This window comes from Macaca nemestrina, chromosome 3 (assembly GCF_043159975.1).
Source record: "Macaca nemestrina isolate mMacNem1 chromosome 3, mMacNem.hap1, whole genome shotgun sequence".
In the NCBI taxonomy this organism is placed as follows: Eukaryota; Metazoa; Chordata; class Mammalia; order Primates; family Cercopithecidae; genus Macaca; species Macaca nemestrina.
In genome coordinates, this window is record NC_092127.1 from 46109493 (window position 1) to 46129921 (window position 20429).

General features: G+C 39.7%; 1 protein-coding gene across 4 annotated transcripts in view; it reads right to left on the reverse strand.

The window, feature by feature from the left end:
* The window catches only part of LOC105493302 (GRB2 associated binding protein 1), a 130002-nt gene that overhangs the window by 81168 nt on the left and 28405 nt on the right, over positions 1-20429 (reverse strand). Inside the window, exon 1 of one of the 4 annotated variants that reach the window (XM_011760853.2) lies at positions 4157-19449. The exons of the other annotated variants lie outside the window; for them this stretch is intronic. The gene's annotated coding sequence lies outside the window, so the exon portion shown is untranslated. Of the gene's footprint in view, positions 1-4156; positions 19450-20429 lie in introns of those variants that run through there. 4 annotated transcript variants of the gene reach the window in all.

Here is a 20429-nt window from a genome sequence, read left to right on the forward strand (position 1 = left end):
ATGAGCTACCATAACCGGCCAATACACTTTTATTTACAAACTATAGTTAATTTGTAAATAATTTGTGGCTGGCTGACTTGGCACTCAGATCAGTTTGCTGATCTTGTTCTACAGTAACAGAAGCTCTAGCAGGGTGTCTTCTAGCTAATAATTATATTTCCCAGCCTCCCTTGGAGCTCGCTGTGGTCATGTTCTGGCCAATAGGATGTAAATGAAAATGATCTGTACAACTTGTAGATCATCTCCTTTCCCTTGGGGTGAAATAAGAACATGATGAGCCATCTTTGACTGTGAAGATGAGGGCAACTCTCTCAAGATGGCGGAGAAACAAGAGGAAGGAATTTTTCTATTGAGGTACCATGCTAGTCCTGAATCAGTATGGATCCCTTGAGCTCTTCTGAGAGAAGGAAAGCACCAACAACCTCTTAACTTGTTTAAGTCACTGTATTTTGGGCATCTTTTCACAATGATTTGCATATTGGAGTTAAGGTCAGTACATGAGGCTGTAATTAATTCAGAAAAGAAAACACTGTTCCAGGGCTGCAGAACCCCAGTGATCAATCATAAGCCTACACAGCGAGGTCAGATGACTTGGCATCGATCTATCATTTTCATAAGAACTAATTAATATCTAGTAAGGAACTAATAACTGTGCCACACACTTATATAAAATACAAGCTCTCACTTATGTTTAAAGAATTGTGATTATTTTTACAGAGGAGATTCAGAGAGATTATGAAGTATGTCCGAAGTGATACTACTCCTAAGTAGCTATGCTGATATATAAACTCAGGACACAGGACTCTCAAACATGTTCATTTCCCCAAATCAAATCCCTTGGGTCAAGGACAAGCCACTGTGTTATTACGAGTCAATGGCTCTGTGACTGCAGGTTTCCATTTTTAAACTGCAAACTGCCACTAAGAGCCACTGACTAATGGCTCCCATTGGTTTAATTACTACTCCCCCTTAAAAGCCAAGTAAACCAAAACGACACAAGGTTAAGTGACTTAGCCAGATTCCTTTGAAAGACTTCAGGGATGCCAAAATGTGGATTTCATCAGACAGCCCCACTAGCTGCCAACTCGGTCCCAGCTACTGCCATCACCTCCTCCTTCACTGCCCATTAGAAGTTAACTGCCTGGATACTTGCTACACCACACTGAACAGAGCCTGCAAAAACTAGCTGCAAAATACACCAGCAGAAGGGAAGAGTTCTCCCCTCTCCAGGAAAGGGTGAGCAATCACCCTAACATGTGCTGCTGCCCTAGTCTGTCGGGTGTAGCATTTGTCTCTGTCGGGAGCTTGGCATCCATCATGAGGACCATCTGGTTCCATTTCCCTGACAGCCACAGCCTTTCCTGTCCTATCAAGGAAAGTCAAGTTCGCCCCAAAATTACAGCACAGCCAATAGCACCAACTTACCATGGCAGATGAACCCAAAATTTAGTTGCAAAAAACTTGAACCTTACTTCAAATTTAAAGGAAAGAAATGTTTCAAAATTATTTCACTTATTTTTAGTGGGATAAAAGTTGATGTTTTGAAAACTTCATGAACAACTAATTAAAAATTAATTATTATAACTAGTTATTGCTATGCCAAGGATTATACAGTTGAAGAAAATGTTTTGTTATAGAAATGCAGTAAAGAATAAACAAGCCTATCTTGAATAAAGCACAAAGTTAGCATGTTCCCAATTTCCGTTTTAAGCCAATTATTTCTATAATTTAGAAGGAAGACCTTATCACCAAAGTGGACTTTTGAATTTCACATATATTTATATATATATATATATGTTTTGTTGTTGTTGTTGGAGACAAGGTCTTGCTCTGTCACCCAGGTTGGAGTGCAGTGGTACGATCATAATTCACTGCACCCTCAAACTCCTGGGCTCAAGCAATCCTTCTACCTCAGCCTCCAAAGTAGCTAGGACTATGAGAGTGTTACCATGCTTGGGTAGTTTTTTCACTTTTTTGTAAAATAGGTCGTATGAGGTTGACCAAGCTGGTCTCGAACCTCTGGCCTCAAGTGATCCTCCTACCTTGGCCCCCAAAAGTGTCAGAATTACAGGTGTGAGCTACTGTGCCAGGACTATTTGGCATACCTTGAACTTTTTCCACAGCCAAATTATAATGGGTACAAAACTATGCAGACATTTAAAAGAAATATTTTTCAAAAATATTTTGGGATGTGGAAAAATGTGCTCACATATATTGTTATGTTAAAAAAGCAGATTTCAAAACAGTTTATAGTCATTCTTACAAATGAATAACTATATATAGCTATATAAATATGTATAGAAAAATGAGTCTGGGCCGGGCGCGGTGGCTCAAGCCTGTAATCCCAGCACTTTGGGAGGCCGAGGCGGGCGGATCACAAGGTCAGGAGATCGAGACCACAGTGAAACCCCGTCTCTACTAAAAATACAAAAAATTAGCCGGGCGCGGTGGCGGGCGCCTGTAGTCCCAGCTACTCAGGAGGCTGAGGCAGGAGAATGGCGGGAACCCGGGAGGCGGAGCTTGCAGTGAGCCGAGATCGCGCCACTGCACTCCAGCCTGGGCAACAGCGTGAGACTCCGTCTCAAAAAAAAAAAAAAAAAAAAAAAAAGAAAAATGAGTCTGGAAGTAAATACCTCAACATTTTAACAGCAGTTTTTCTCTGAGCAGTAGAGTTACAAGTAATTTTTCTTTTCTTACACTTCTCAGAATTTTCAAAATCTTCTATAACAAATGACAAAAGTATACATTTTTTAAGGACCTAAGTATAAAGAACATGACATTTAAGGCACAGCTTCCATTGGGTTCTATAAGAGGACGAAGAATGTGGTTTTGGAAACAGCGCAAGTTATTCTGTGTCCAAATCATATATATAAATCTCAGAAACACACATTTTAAACTGCACATTAAGTCTCAATGATCTGATGGTGGCCATTTCAGAAAGATCAGAGGGGTCCCATAACATATTGAAATACAGAGCCTCTGGGGAGTGGGCCCAAACTCATTAAAACACATAGCTATTATCTACATTTTATCTCCACTAAATTGACTTAAAAATGGAGAGGAGAGTGTGTGTAGCACTCAAACATCTGTGACATATCATTATGGAAGAATATTTCTAGGAATTCTTATTCATAATTAGTACTTTCAAACTGAGAAAACAGCAGAAAACAACTGTTAAATTAAAAAGAAGTGCATGCATGTCACAATTTAGCAATAGCCAAAGTCAACTAGCAATCAGTTTCTATTTCACAATAGCAGTTACAAAAACCATAAAAATCCTCACGATTAGGGAACAGAGTCAGAATAAAGTTTAAACCTGGAGAATGTTACTTTCTCTGCACTCTCACCCATCATAAACCATAACAGGGTCTGAGGCCACGTATTTACTTGCAGACATTGAAAAAAAAAAAAAAACTTAACTGCTCAAGCTAACAAATCAGTGTCCCAAGTTTCACACTATTGGTCATATGATCCTCCAACTGTTGTTTCTCAGACTATCTTCCTCTGACAGTCTCTTCTTTCTTTAAAGCCAACAGATCAACAAAATAACCTAAACTAACCAAGCTCTTTCATTTGTTGAATGGTGGAACCTCCTAACAGAGCAAAACAGGACTTTGAAGGTAGTATTTCAGGAAAAAGAGAAGGTAGGGAGTTTCAGGAAAATGTCTGATAAAATTCCATTGCTTTTCCAAAATAACAAAAGCATAGTTTCCCCAAGTCCCAAATACAAAAGCGAAGCAGAAAATAAAAGCATGTTCTTTTTACACTATTCCTGGGGGAAACACAATTTCACTTGCTGTTTCAATGAATACTTTCTCCATAGTATTATTTCATTTCCACCAGAAAAAAATATGTAAACTGAATAATTCCTAAATGTTTTAGAATATATCTGTAATACCTAAAGAAATATACGGCTTCACTGAGGAATTCTACCTGCCTTAAATAAATATTTAGTTAACTGAAGAAGAGATGTTTCAACAATGAAATAACAATGAAGAAAGTGCATAACAAAACAGCATTAGTCTGTCTAACCAAAGAACAAGCAAAATGACAGCCCGGCGGCATAAAGGTTGTAGAGTAAAAGAAAAAATGCTACCAAGATACTGAATAAGATTCTGATCTATTAGAATAAAAATGATGAAGAAAGCAAACACACCTTTCATGTGAGCGGCCTAAAAAGGCAGCTTCTCTGTACCTCTGACTTCCAACATCCTGTTCATGACTAGAGTCTAGGAAAGTAATATATGACCTCAGTAATGCTGGCCTGGCCTACACCCAAGTCAGTGACTTCAACTGCTCCACATCAATAACAAAAGCCATACAGAGTTGACGTGTAGGGAGGGTGGAAGAGATGGAAGACTCCAGGGCAGGCTTCTAAAAGCAAAGCCATCTCCTGTTAAAGAAACTAGCCAAGTACCGTTCAGAAACAAGAGCTTCTTCAAGTGGACATATCAGTTGTCTTTATAATGCCTATAGCTATTCCACTCGGTTTTAAAAAACGGTCTTCACTGAACTCTAAGAACAAAATGCTCCCCCTATAACAGACTGGAGCAAACCACCACCTCCCAGGGACTTTATATCAATTAAGGTACTTGATCTCCAACAACCCAATTAGGTAAATGCCATTAGTCTCAGTTTACAGATAAGGAAACTGACCTAAAAGTAGGAGACATTTCAAGAGCACAGTTAGTAGACCCGAACACAGGCTCTTGGGCTACAGAGGCCAAAGGCTGAACCACTATACCTGGTGATATCACGCTGAATCTTTCTAGTGCTTACATCCTGTCTGCCTAACACCTTAAAGAGGCTGCAGACACAGCAACTCCCAGGGCTACAGTCTTGTTGCTGTCACATGTTCCCTGGATTTGAAGGGAAGGGCAAAAGCTAACTTGCATTGAGTACCTACTGTGTGCTAGCCCTTTCAGAAAAGACAAATTCCCTGGTGATATAAGCATTATCATCATTATTCCTATATTACAGATGAAAACTAGATTCTGAAGGTTTCAGTAACTTGCTTAATGCAAGGGAGAGGTAGCGCTGGCATTTGAACTAAATCTGTTCGTACGTGGCTTATGTACCTCCCACTACAGAAAGTGTCCTACCTCCTCAGTCACAGGTTGATCCCCTAAATGGGTGACTTCTCCCACAGTCAGAGATGATCTCCCATATTTTAACCAGTCATTTTACATGTGAATGCTATTTGAACTACTGGGAAGAACATCGAGAGGGAGGAAAGATAGGTCAGTAAAATTCCAACACAACAGCAAAAATCTTTCAACCCACAGAAAATCCCCACAATTAGTTAACAGAAAGCATATCTGGCATACACTCAGCACTGCTGCAGAGAACCATCAACTGTAAATATACGTAACTATTTCTTTCTGGTGTATATAAACTAAACATCTGCAAATCATATTACATTTTCAATGCAGTAGAGGAACTCACTATTGAAAAGAATTCTGTTGGCTAGGAGTGGTGGCTCAAGCCTGTAATCCCAACACTTTGGGAGGGCAAGGAAAGAGGATCACTTGAGGCCAGGAGTTGACCAGCCTGGGCAACCCAGTGAGACTCTGTCTATTAACAAAGAAAAGAAAACTGTGGTTAAATTCCTTTGTAGGGTCTAAAGTTCTTTTATAATAAACAATCCTCTAATTTACTTTCTAAGTCTTTGAATTTTCCAAAGCAATTATATTCTATTTTAGGCAGAACTATGGGAATATGTAATAATCCAAATTATTTTACATAAGCTTGGGATGTAGGTCTGCCTTAAAATTGAAGAAATGAATCATTATATATGTCCAAACTTTCTCTAGCCTGTGGTTACATGAATTGCTAAGTTGCCTGTCATAACAGCATATAAATTAATTTGATTTTATAGCTTGGCTAAGAATATCTTGAAATAAAAAGAGTACTAGAGATTCAAAATCTGATAAGTAAAATAAAGATAGTACCATGAGAATTTTATACACAGAATGTAAAAATAAGAGAGTTTCAAGATTCAATATTCTTATTTTATGAATTAAAAAACTGAGGCCCAAGATTTAAATGATCTCTTAGACTTAACCAGGGCCTATGTTAGAAATTCAATGGAAGAAACAAAACTAGAATCTAGTATGCTAACGCCTAATTCAAGGTATGGTCCAGAATGGACCCCCTCTGATGATCTAATACTGTATTGTAAGCCCCAAAAGAGCAGAAACTGTGTCATATTGCTGGTTCTCTCCAAGCTCCTACAAATTACCTTGCGTAATACATATTCCTGGCCAGGGACAGTGGCTCACATCTGTAATCCTAGCACTTTGAGAGGCCAAGGCAGGATAGCTTGAGCCCAGGAGTTCAAGGCCAGCCTGGGCAACATGGCAAAATCCTGTCTCTAACATACAAAAAAGTAGCTGGGCACTGTGGTGTGCACATGTAGTGCCAGCTACTCAGGAGGCTGAGGTGGGAAGATCACTTGAGCCCAGGAAGTCGAGGCTGCAGTGAGTGGAAATCACTGCAGTCTAGCCTAGGTGACAGAGCAAGACCCTGTCTCAATCAGTCAATCAATCAGCCAGTCAATCTAATTATCCCTGTGGTGGGAGAAGGGAATCAGAGGTGGCTGATATTGTAGGCTACCTCCTATTTCATTTCTAGCCTTTATAGTTTGTTAGCTCCTAGGGTCTCAGCACATAGTTATGCAAAATCAGTGTTAACTGTACCCAAGGAACAGAGCATGGCAAAACCCAGATGTATCATCTTAAGGATATCTTTAAGGACTCAGGATTGGAAGGCAGGAGACACCTGCAAATCAGTTAACCTATCCAGCTTAAGATTTCTCTGCAAGAGAATGAATAAACTGTATTTTTTGTATCTCTAAGTCCTCTTCTAACATTAAATGTTATTGCTGTGCCTGTTTCCTGAATTTTATACATTTGACACAAACATTAATACTTTAATAAACCCTTTTCAACTTGGCTCTTTGTTTGCTGAATTATATTAACAACTCTGTTACATACATAACTCTGAATTGTGGTCCCCAGCAATCCCTACCCCACCTCAATGAATGAGGCTTTGGTCTGCAATGGCCACTGAGTCTCCTTTTTTTTCATAACACAATTTTTACCAGAAAAGTTCCTTGGGTTTGGGAGATTTGGCCCCTATCACTTCTAGTTCCTGGCATCAGGGCCTAAGGCTAGGCCAGTGACATCAAAAATACTGTTGGGAGGCCACGGTCTCTCCAGAGAGGCTGCCTCTGTTTGGTCTCTAGTGAGACCTTGAGCAAATGAATGCTGCTCAGACTACTGGGAGATACAAAGGGTCAGCTGCAGGGTCTGGCAGTGGGGAGCTGGTCCCAGGCCAGAGGTACAAGGTCAGAGAGAGGTCAGGGCTTGGACTATTAGCTCTGTTGTATAACCTGAAACTTGAGAAGGTGGTTAAGAAAGAGATACTCAGACAAGGAAAAAACAAGAGAGGTTTAGAGACTAGAAAAACGAGAGAGAGAGAGAGAGAGAGAGACAGACTGACTTTGAAAGTTCCAATAGGCTGTATCAAAAAAGCAAATGTTTGTATTATCCCTGTGAGTCAAAATAACATGCATTTATTATATTTGTGAGTGAAAAAGGACCTTACTAATTGTTGTTAAGCATAAAGATTTGTGTTACTAATGTACGAGTGTCAAGAAAAAGAAAGGCCAGGACACAGGATTTTCATAACTAAGAACCAGAACATATATTGTATATTTGCATAGGACTTTACAGTTTGCAAACCACCTTCACACAAATTCTGCTCTGATCCACACAACTATCCCCATGACATTAAAAGAAACAGGCTTGCGAGTATGATTTACTTGTCCAAGATGTCCACACTGCTACACATCTACACATCTACAAGATGCCCAAACTGCCACACACCTGCTACATCTTCAGGTCTGCTGGGAGTTCTTCTACCACACCACTAAGTCTCTTCAAAACTACTTTTCCTCAAAAACAACCCTTTCAGAGAAACAAAATTTATCCTTATTCATTTTTACAATTTTTCAATTTTATTTCATTCCTAGTATTGAAAGTTGCTATAGGTTTAGTATCATTAAACAGTGTTTATGGCAAAGCGTGTGAGTATATGATGAGTTAAATAATCTTTGAGGGCTAATCTGGAAACTTTGCCACCACATGTACTATACTATTATTTCTATGGGACGTTCTGTACCAAGTTCCATTCAACAGACCTAAAAGAGAATGTTTAAAACACATGAACGTGGCTAAAAATAATCACCAGAAATTTCTTGGATTTCACTTCTCTTTTTCATTTCATTTAAACATATACAGGCACACACAGCCTGTTTTCACTGAGCAGCACATATGGCATAAAAAGCTAAGTATTTCAGTATAACAGAAGAAATTTCATAAAACTCCCACATTATGATGGTGGATTACATAAAGAAGTGGGAAAGTCCCCTCTTTCCCCAAACTGTGCCAAGACATCTGACATGCTCTTATCTGCCAGGACTATACAGTTATTCAACTTAGTATCCATTTTTTAAGATAAATTAGCATAATATCATAATGATCCAAAAAAGTTCAAAAAAACTTCTTGCCAGAATAATTAACTTCCTGAGGTCCTCCAAAATATCTGTTCTGAGAAAAATGTCTCCCTGCCAAGGGATTTCAAATACTAAAAGCAGAGTGGCAGGTTTTCAGTTATAAATTTCAACAAATCACCAACCATACATAGCTGAAAGTTTTTTCAATGAGAATCAAGGTGTCAAATTTAAGTTTAAACCCTCTCCCCACCACCCCCAACAAAAGCCAGCTTCCAAAAAGGAACTAATCAAAGTATTGTTGCAACCATTACGTCTATTAAAAGAAATAGGTGACTAGAACATTAGGATAAGTTCAATTAACAAGTTCTTCTGATGCTTTTTATAGTACTTGGCTTATTAAAAATGGATTCATCCACAACTTTTCGGAAACATTTTTGTTGTGTAAATTCAGATGTGACTGTATTGAGCTTAAACCAAAGCAAACAAAACAACAAGAAGAAAAAAAAAAAAACCACCAGACTAAATCTAAATATTATCCTGGAAAAAATGCATCAGTTAGCTTTTACTCTACCTCAAAGAGCAGGTATGGTGAGGCCTGGTGGCTCGAGATCCTGCCATTTTCTCCTGTGCCCTCAACTCACGACAGTCCTTCCAGTAGAATATTTGAAAAGACAGACTAAGAATGATAGGGATCACAATAAAAGCAGCTTACATGCATGAGAAACTCTGAATTGCCTAATTTCAGTCCCAATGCGTCTCAGTCTTCAGATCCTCTATAATTTTTGATGAAGTACAACATAAACCTGTTTAAAGCTGTTTACAATCAAAAGGTACAAAGTGTGAGAACCAAATTCTCTTGGTTATTGAGATGAGTCTTAAAATAACCACGAGAGCTAATATTTAATTTGGTGTTCTTACCTTTATGTGAGAATTCTTAGTAAGACACAAAATGCCCTTATAAAACATAAGCTATAGAGGAAATATTAATATTTCGGCTATTTCTTCAGTATCATGATGGCTATTTTTCAGGTTTAGAAAACAAGTCATTTTTTGAAAAAGACAAATTATCATTACTTTAAATACTCTTCTCTATATACCTTTTTTGATGCATGTACTTAAAAATAGCCTCAGCTGAAGCCCAGAGAGCTACACAGGGCTGTACCAGCAATCCAGCCACATTCCAGTGAGTTCTTTTTAATCTGAAAAATGTTCAACATACACCTTGAATTCTTTTTTAGTGGTGCTGAACATTAGTTTTTCTGTGTTTTTCTCCCTGACCTATTTCTGTAAGCTTGTGCTTTCTTGTTTTGAGTAACTTGAAAGTAGACACATGTTCATGATCTGTAAGCAAACTTAAAACAAATAACCCTACAGGCCCCAAACAGTATTAGCTCATACACTTGTATTTTTTTCTATTTTATATTCACTCCTTCCCTTAGGTTATAGTTCTGCAGGTATAAAGCATAGGTATAAAGGTGGGGTTGGGGGTGTAGGGGGTTGGGGAGTGGTGTTGGCACTGGTGTGGGGCAAGGAGTTCTCCAGGATACAACATTCCAGATAATTTCTAAGTTCCCTTCCAAAGCCACATTTCTATTACTTGCTGGTTTCTCTGGTCTGCATTTGTCCCAGACAGGAGCTCCTACACAGCAGCAGTTCTCAATCTCAATTAGGGGATGGCTATTTTGCCTCCAGGGTACATTTGGCAATGCCTGGAGACATTTTTGTTGTCACAGCTGGGGATGGGGTGCACTACTGGCATCTAGTGGGCAGAGACCAAGGATGCTGCTGCTAACTAAACACACTACAATGCACAGGGCAGGCCACACAACAAAGAATCATCCAGGCCACAATATCAACAGTGCAGAGGTTGAGAAGTACCACTGCAGAGTAACAAGCTTAGGAAACTAAATGATTCGGAAAACTGCAGAGGCCATTTCCTAAAATATTTGCTTTCATTCTCCTAAACAGGTAGCTGAAGAGACTTCAACTCCTACAAATGAAGCAGAAAGCAATGGCTTATTCACAGCCCCCTTTCTTCCCTTACCTCCCTCTTTCTCAGCCACACCTACTGCATGATCAATGTTGGGAGGCAAGATAAGTCAGCAACGATCCCTGACTTCCAGGTGCTACCATCTAGTGAAGGAGATGGAATGGTCTCCTTACCACCAGGTGGCAAGTGCTCACATACAGCAAGAAGCAATAGGGTTTGCAAGGCCACATGTTCTTTAAAAGGTCTGTTAGGTATAAAAACTGCATTTAATTAGCAGATACTACTAATGAGCTTTCATTGGCAAGTTTTAAAATAGATCAATTCAGCTAGAAAAGTTTAGTCACATTAAGAAAATGTGTTTTCAGGCCAGGTGCAGTGGCTCATGCCTGTAATCCCAGCACATTGGGAGGCTGAGGTGGGCACATCGCCTGAGCTCAGGCGATGTGGGCAACATGGTGGGCAACATGGTGAAACCCTGTCTCTAGTAAAATACAAAAAATCAGCCAGGCATGGTGGCAGGCGCCTGTAGTCCCAGCTACTCGAGAGGCTGAAGCATGAGAATCCTTTGAGCCCAGGGGGCGGAAGTTGCAGTGAGCCAGGATCACACCATAGCACTCCAGCTTGGGCTACAGAGTGAGACTCCAAGAGCATTCCTGGAGGAGCATTCTTGAAAAAGCATTCCAAGAATCACTGGGTTTACCAGCCTTACAAGTCATTCTGGATTCTTTTTGTAGCAAAGGTAAGTAAGGAAGGCCAGATGTCAAAGCAATAACTGCACAATGGGAACGACTTGCTTTCTAGAATACTTTGGGACATATCCATAGGAGCCATATAATTTTTCCTCTAAACCCAGACACTGGTGAAAGTAATTCTTCCAGGACAATGGTAAAACATAGGACAAGTGTTCATGAGGGCCATGACTGTATGGCAGCACTTCAGAAGCAACTTTGGTTGGACAATGATGCCCATGTGAACCCTGTGATAGCCACAGATAGTAAACCTAACTGTGACTGCTACTTTTGTAGTCAACCAGAAGTCGGCTATTGTCAAAAGGAAAGAAATTTGACACTCAGTATAAAATACACACCGAACATACTCAAGCAAATGCCAAATCTAGCAAATCTGAACATACTGTGTTTATGAATCTAAAGTATAAGATTCCCACAATAGTGTGCACCAGATGGGATTTAGCCTTTTCTCTGCAGCACATGAAAAGCAAGAAAAATTGTTGAACAGGTTTTCCTTTCCTTTGACTAATATCCTGATTCCCCAATCGGCACAGGCACATTTCTGGTACTTGCAACCAATACAAACCCTCAGTGACAAGTCACCTGACTTGATGTGTTTAATCACATTCTGATCCATGGACACTTTTGTACTAAGCAAGAGAAGCAAACCCTCTTGAAAGTCATGCTGCCACCAAAATGTAAGGGTTCTTGGCATCTGAGTGGAGTCAATATAATCTAGAAAATCCTATAAAATACAACACCCAACTCCTTGGAAAACAAGAAAATCTCCAGGAAGAATGAGGTCAATACTCCCCCTGTCTTCACTCCAACTCATAAATAAGAAGGCATCTGACACAAAACCCACTGTAGTCTTACATGGAGCTTGCAAATTAAAAACTAAACCAAAAACATATACCAATGCTTTGGACACATAACTAAGACTGAGTGAAAAAGAAAGGTCACTCCCTGCAAGGTTAGAGAGGTAAATATATATATATATATATATATTTATTTATTTACAGAGAAAGAGAGAGACACGGTTTCACTCCCGTCACCCAGGCTGGAGTACAATGGTGCAATCTCGGCTCACTGCAACCTCCGCCTTCCCGGCACAAGCAATTCTTGTGCCTCAGCCTCCCAAGCAGCTGGGACTATAGGCGCATGCCACCATGGCCAGCTAATTTTTGTATTTTTTGTAGATTTGCATTTTTGCCACATTGCTCAGGCTGGTCTCAAACTCCTGAGCTCAAGTGATCTGCCCGCCTTGGCCTCCCAAATGCCGGGGTTACAGGCATGAGCCACCAATCCCAGCCTCTAGTAAGTTTTTTGTTAAGCCTAGTACCAGATGGAAATGCCATCATGAAATGAAGACTGTATCTTCATTTTTCAAAATGTTTGGATAAAATGCAGAAATGTAAAATGGATGACATATTAAGGCTGTTCACAGTTATTTGAAATGTCATACTAAAACAGGATTAATTATTGAGCTGCTATAATCTGAAGGAAAGGTCTGGCGCTATTACTCTTTTTTAATTAAACAATTATATTAAACACCTAGATGAAGTTTGAGAATATGCTTGTTAATTCTGTAGATGACACCAAGTTAGATGAAAGACAATATTCCAAAGGATCTTAATGTAGAATATTGCATAGACAGCGATGAGATGACATTTTAATAGAGATGTTGGCTAATATATTTATGTATATAAATTGTATGAACGGAAGTGCTGGAGACCTGGCTTTACAGCCTAGCTCAACACTAAGAGTCAAGTAACACAGCTGTTTTTTTTTGTTTTGTTTTGTTTTTTTTAAGGAAATTCAATCCTCAGATGCATTAGTAAAATTAAATAACTAGATCAAGGGAAGAAATAGTCTAATAAGCATTACCCAAGTTGAAACCACATCTGGAAAGATGAGTTGAATTCTGGGAGCATCATTTTAAGAGGAAATTAATTATCTGGAGAAAGACCAGGACAGTTAAGAGTATAGAAATCATACCATGTGAGAAACTGCTGGCAAAACCAGAAAGGTTTGGCCTAGGGAACACTCTATGCAAATATGATGGCTTTCTTCAAGTGTTTACAAGGCTATCATGGGGATACCCCTGAACAAGTTTCCACTTGCCAGTGTCTCTCCAAAATGTAAACGCTATACACGAGGCTCAGCTTGACAATAAGAAAGCAAACATAACCTCCCTAACGTGGTCATTTGATTCAAACAGTCTAAGATGGATTTAGGCTTTTTGGCCACTGCATTACACCGTTGACTCAGAACGACTTCAGACCCAATTTAAGCCACAGTTTTCTCTTGTGACCACAGTTAACTGCTGTTAATCTCAGTAGTTATCACCTACAGAGATCATATTATGTATTCGCTCAATGTCTGTCTCTATCTACTACTATGTAATTTTCATGAAAGCAGAAGCTTTGTGTTGTTCACAACTGAATTCCCAGCACCAAGAACAAGTCCTGGCCCATAGCAAGCATTCAATAAATAGATGTTGAATAAATGAGTGCCTGTTAAACAAACACCAAAAATGTCATAAAGGGGTCAAAAGACAGAAGGCAAGAGAATAGCAAACGAAAGAACTAGCAAGTAACAGAAGGTACAGGAAGGCACATTTCAATGCAAGAATAACCTTCCTAATAATTACAGTTGTTCAACAACAGAACAAGATGCATTTTTTTTTTCTTTTTAAATTAGAGATGGGGTTTCACCATGTTGGCCAGGCTGGTCTTGAACTCCTGACCTCAAGTGATCCACCCCACCTGGGGCTCCGAAAGTGCTCAGATTACAGGCATTAGCCACCGTGCCCAGCCAAGATGTTTCATAATGTAAAACTATGTTCTCCATAATTGAATAAACTAGATGCTGAATGAACAGGAAGTCTGTATTTTTTGATGCTTCAACTGTAACCTCAAGTATTTTTGAAAGTCAATGATTCTTCATAAAAATTCGTTCTGTAAACAGCCCTCAGAAATAACACCACACATGTACAACCATCTGATCTTTGACAAACCTGACAAAAATAAGATATGGGGAAAGGATTCCCTATTTAATAAATGGAGCTGGGAAAAGTGGCTAGCCATATGTAGAAAGCTGAAACTGGATCCCTTCCTTACACCTTACACAAAAATTAATTCAAGATGGATTAAAGACTTAAATGTTAGACCTAAAACCATAAAAACCCTAGAAGAAAACCTAGCTAATACCATTCAGGACATAGGCATGGGCAAGGACTTCATGACTGAAACACCAAAAGCAATGGCAACAAAAGCCAAAATTGACAAATGAGATCTAATTAAACTAAAGAGCTTCTGCACAGCAAAAGAAACTACCATCAGAGTGAACAGGCAACCTAGAGAATAGGAGAAAATTTTTACAATCTAGCCATCTGACAAAGGGCTAATATCCAGAATCTACAAAGAACTTAAACAAATTTACAAGAAAAAAATCAAACAACCCCATCAAAAAGTGAGTGAAGGATATGAACAGACACTTCTCAAAAGAAGACATTTATGCAGCCAACAGATGCATGAAAAAATGCTCTTCATCACTGGCCATCAGACAAATGCAAATCAAAACCACAATGAGATACCATCTCATACCAGTTAGAATGGCGATCATTAAAAAGTCAGGCAACAACAGGTGCTGGAGAGGCTGTAGAGAAATAGGAACACTTTTATACTGTTGGTGGGACTGTAAACTAGTTCAACCATTGTGGAAGACAGTGTGGCAATTCCTCAAGGATCTAGAACTAGAAATACCATTTGACCCAGCCATCCCATTACTGGGTATATACCCAAAGGATTATAAATCATGCTACCATAAAGACACACGCACACATATGTTTACTGCAGCACTATTCACAATAGCAAAGACTTGGAACCAACCCAAATGTCCATCAATGATAGACTGGATTAAGAAAATGTGGAACATATACACCATGGAATACTATGCAGCCATAAAAAAGGACGAGTTCATGTTCTTTGTAGGGGAATGGATGAAGCTGGAAACCAGCTTATTCTGAGCTAGTTATCGCAAGGACAGAAAACCAAACACCACATGTTCTCACTCATAGGTGGGAATTGAACAATGAGAACACTTGGACACAGGATGGGGAATGTCACACACTGGGGCCTGTCGTGGGATGGGGGCTTGGGGGAGGGATAGCATTAGGAGATATACCTAATGTAAATGATGAGTTAATGGGTGCAGCACACCAACATGGCACATGTACACATATGTAACAAACCTGAATGTTGTGCACATGTACCCTAGAACTTAAAGTATAACAATAAAAAAAAATGAGTTCTGTAGTAGCAATGAGGACAGCAGGGTTGTCCCATTCACTATAACATCTGCACTGGACTGTTTCAACTTAACTCCAATCTACTCCCCACCTATTTGTACTCTTTGAGCCTGAAGAGTCTGATCTGTCAAGGACTGCATCAATCCTTGTCCTCCACTGGTTAGGTTTGGTCAAAAGAGACAATGGCTGGAGATAGAGGAGCCCAGGGTCGGGGAACAGAACTGTTGGCTGTGTCCCCATATGTTCTCAGTGGGCAGTCTCCCTTGACTGGAGACCTCAGCTCCTATAAGGCAGCCATTTGTACACAGCCAGTGGTTTGATAACATTTCCTCCACTTTCTTCTTCACGTACAGATACTAGCCCTTGACCCATACCCTCTTACTTGCCCTTGCATATTCTTACTATTCCCTACATTTTTATTTTTTAAAGAAATTTTCCCCAAATTATCCAACTTGTGTATGCCATCTGCCTCCCACCAGGTCCCTGACCAATGCAACACCTAAGTGAGTGCTTATGCCATTTTTGTTTGACCACTTACAAGGACCAAGAGGGAGCACACTAGGTTTTGGAGAACTGTAATTGTTAGACATATCTCCTTTATATTCAGTCAACTCTGTAACTCTTATTCATTAATTTTAGTGCTGCTATGGAAATAACACTAGGCCTTTTGCTTATTTGAAGCCAGTTTTCAAAACAGTTATGATGATGGGGAGACATGCAGTAGGCACAGGTCACAATGCATGAGTCTCAAGTCTCAGCGCAACTGCACAGGCAGCTTGACTTCCTGTGCATTCTGCAATAGCAGCTTCCTGGTTTAGTAAGCATGTTAGCTTCAAATCCAGTCATTCCTTCAGAAGCAGGAAGCAATGTCAGGTGATCACGCAACAATATCAGATTTGGGGCACCAACAGCAGTTATGAGGAAATCATATATATATTGTGTTCCTTCTCCAAATATGAGTTTATAAAAGAGCAAACACCACAAAACTTCTTTTTTCATCTTCTATTATTGAGGCTGACCTTCTGTGGGAATTACTAGAGCAATAGGATATTTTCATCCTACATTGATTTTTATCTTATAAAAAGTATATCAAGTGTAAAAATATTGCCTTTTTTCACTATAGCCAGAGCGGTATAAAATGAATTAAAGCGCTTATAAGAGTTGGTATTTCTTGGCCAGTTGCGGTTGTTCACATCTGTAATCCCAGCACTTTGGGAGGCTGAGATGGGAGGATCACTTGAGGTCAGGAGTTCGAGACCAACCTGGCCAACATGGTGAAACCTCGTCTCTACTAAAAATACAAAAAAATGGCTTACACCTGTAATCCCAGCACTCTGGGAGGCCAAGATGGGTGGATCACCTGAGGTTAGGAGTTTGAGACCAGCCCAGCCAACATGGCAAAACCCCGTCTCTACTAAAAAATAAAACAATTAGCCAAGCATGGTGGTGTGCACCTGTAATCCCAGCTACTAGAGAGGCTGAGGCTGGAGAATCGCTTGAACCCAGAAGGTGGAGATTCCAGTGAGCAGAGATCATGCCACTGCACTCCAGCCTGGGCAACAGAGCAAGACTCCATCTCAAAAAACAAACAAACAAAAAAATTAGCCGGATGTGGTGATGGGCACCTGTAATCCCAGTTAGTCGGGAGGCTGAGGCAGGAGAATTGCTTGAACCTGGGAGGCAGAGGTTGCAGTAAGCCAAGATTGTGCCATTGCACTCCAGCCTCTGTCTTAAAAAAAAAAAAAAAAAAGAGTTTGTATTTCTTTATATGGCCTGCTGTCACAGAAAGCACCAAGTATTTCTTTATACAGCCTTATATCGCAGCAAGCAAACAAAAGAGCAGATGAGAAAAATACACATAAAATTGAATGAGTTTAGACAAAAGAAAATAAATATAGCTTTATAAGGATTATAAGCAAGAGGAAAATATCTGAAGAACCCTATAAAATACGAAGAAAAATCTCCATAGGAATCTACTGCAAAGAACTACTTGTGTATTACAATTGAAATATTTTAAATTGCATATATTTATAGAAATTAGGCATATTTGTAGTAACTTGGAAGAGTGGGAATGAAGAAGATAATGAAAACTATAAAGCTTTTATAATTCCTACTCCAACAAGTTTTCAAACTGTTTAAGTATCTAAGTTTTAGACAATCACCACCAGCGTCATCCACTCCAAATACAGCACAGTCTAAGAAAACTGGCAACTGTTATGAAGAAAACAGAAATTAAGTGATTCCCAAGAGTGTGGTACCAACACTGGGCTGCTGTCCTGCCTATGGCTCCCTTTCTCTGATCTTTAACCACATAAAATAATTATCATTAGAATAGAATAAATTATTTGCCAGGTAGATAGGAATGCTTATTTGTTTTTTTCCTCAAAAAACAGGACCTATCAATAATATCTTTTTTCCCTTTCAAAGACCTGTAGATGTGACTGAAAATACTAGTCCAGAATCAAAGTCCTTTCCACCTTGCACCTGAGAAGAGTGCTCTGTGGACCGCTCCATGATTTGAACTTAAGGACCCTGGCTGAGCAGTGGTGGCTCACGCCTGGAATCCTAGCACTTTGGGAGGCTGAGGCAGATGGACTGACTGATGTCAGGAGTTTGAGACCAGCCTGGGTGAAACCTCGTCTCTACTAAAATACAAAAAATTAATCAGGCATGGTGGTGGGCACCTGTAGTCCCAGCTACTTGGGAGGCTGAGGCATGAGAATTGTTTGAACCCGGGAGGCAGAGGTTACAGTGAGCCAAGACTGTGCCACCGTACTTCAGCCTGGGCAACACAGCAAGACTCTTTCTCAAAAAAGACCCTCACATGATTTGCACTTCTATGTCTGACTTAAGGTTGATCCAAATAGGGCATCAAAAAACATGGAAGACATACCCTCAGCCTTTGCACTTACAGGAGAATTTATTACAGACTGTTTCATTAAGGTACTGGAACTTACACCTCTGTAAAGAAAAAAAAACAAAAAAACAAACATTTACTGACCATATCCAAATATGGCATGTCCAATATAAAAGTTAAAAGTGATGGTTCTGGGGCTTTCCTGCAAAGAGGTACTTTATATACATTTTCCTCATTTGACCAACGTATATTCTCACTCTCTCCCTTTTAAACTTAGGACTTCTAAGTATATGGTACAAATAAATATCGAATTTCCTTTCCAGGGACATTGAAAATGCCCCCAGTCCTACTACCAGATATTGGGTCCATTTCAATAAGCATTTATTGAGTTCCAACTATGTGTGCAACATTAGGTCACTGTACCAACGGTGGGAAGACAGGTTTTCTCCCAAAATGTAGTTACGCTCCTTAATTCCTGAGACAAAGTTTTGTAGCTTCCCAATTAGAAATAATAACTACCAATTACCCTACGTTACAGCCTTTGCAAGGCTATTTCTGACACCAACAGAAATGTCCCTGTCTCATGGTTAGAATCTGAAATGAGAGACAATTATACAAATTACAAAAAGCACAAGCTAAAACTGTGGCCTGGACAAAATACTGTGAGAATACAGTAAACACTGTTATTCAACGAATCAAGGGAAAAAATCTTGGGAAAAAAGTACCATTTGAGATTGTCCTTAAAGAAGGAATGCACCCGGTCGGGCGCGGTGGCTCAGGCTTATAATCCCAGCACTTTGGGAGGCCGACGTGGGCGGATCACGAGGTCAGGAGATCAAGACCATCCTGGCGAACACAGTGAAACCCCATCTCTACTCAACAAAATACAAAAAATTAGCCAGGCGTGGTGGCGGGCGCCTGTGGTCCCAGCTATTCGGGAGGCTGAAGCAGGAGAATGGTGTGAACCCAGGAGGCGGAGCTTGCAGTGAGCCGAGATCGCACCACCGCACTCCAGCCTGGGGACACAGCGAGACTCCGTTTCAAAAAAAAAAAAAAAAGGAAAAAAAAAAAAAAAAAAAAAAAGAAGGAATGGCACCCAACAACGAAAGGCATGAGACGTGGACAGAGATAGGTAAGAGAAATGAGCCTGGGAAATTAAGGAGGGCCTTGAGGACCATGAGATTTTCAATTCAAAAATTAGTGTAATCCAGGCAGGCCGGTGCCTCACACCTGTAATCCCAGCACTTTGGGAGGCTGAGGCAGGTGAATGGCTCGAGCCCAGGAGTTCAAGACTATCCTGGACAACATGGCGAAATCCCGTCTCTACAAAAAACACACCCACAAAAAAATTAGCTGAGCATGGTGGTGCATGCCTATAGTCCTAGCTACTTGGGAGGCTGAGGTGGGAGGATGGCTTAAGCCTGGGAAGCAGACGTTGCAATGAGCCGAGATCATGCCACTGCATGCTAGCCTGGACGATAGAGCCAGACCATGTCTCAAAATAATAATAATAATAATTAGTGTAGTCCATGTTGGATAACGTGTGATATATCCATACAATGAGTTACTATTCAGCAATAACAAGGAATGAATGTGCCTGCATGTGTGTGTATGTATATGAGGTGATAGTGAGGGAATAACACATACCTATCACATAAACTTTGAAAACCATAGAAACGCATTTAGAAAAAAACACAAAAATATTTGCAATCCCAACACCCATATATATTATCCTTATGGAATACTTAAACTTTTAAAGTCAAGTCTCTGTCATTCTATTTTTACGTCAATTTCATAATGTATGTGGCTCTACTCTTTTTATAATAAAAAGCTAGAATTAAATGGTTTGTTCCTGGGTTTTTCATTTTTATAAATAATAAATTTAGAATTACTTAAAAGCTATAATGGTGGGGTTACTGCTCTTAATTGTTATTAATGTAAATATGCTTTCTCTATTACCTAAAAATAAATTTGATAATAGGACCACATACAACAAGGAAAATATGCAAATGAATAGAGCATAA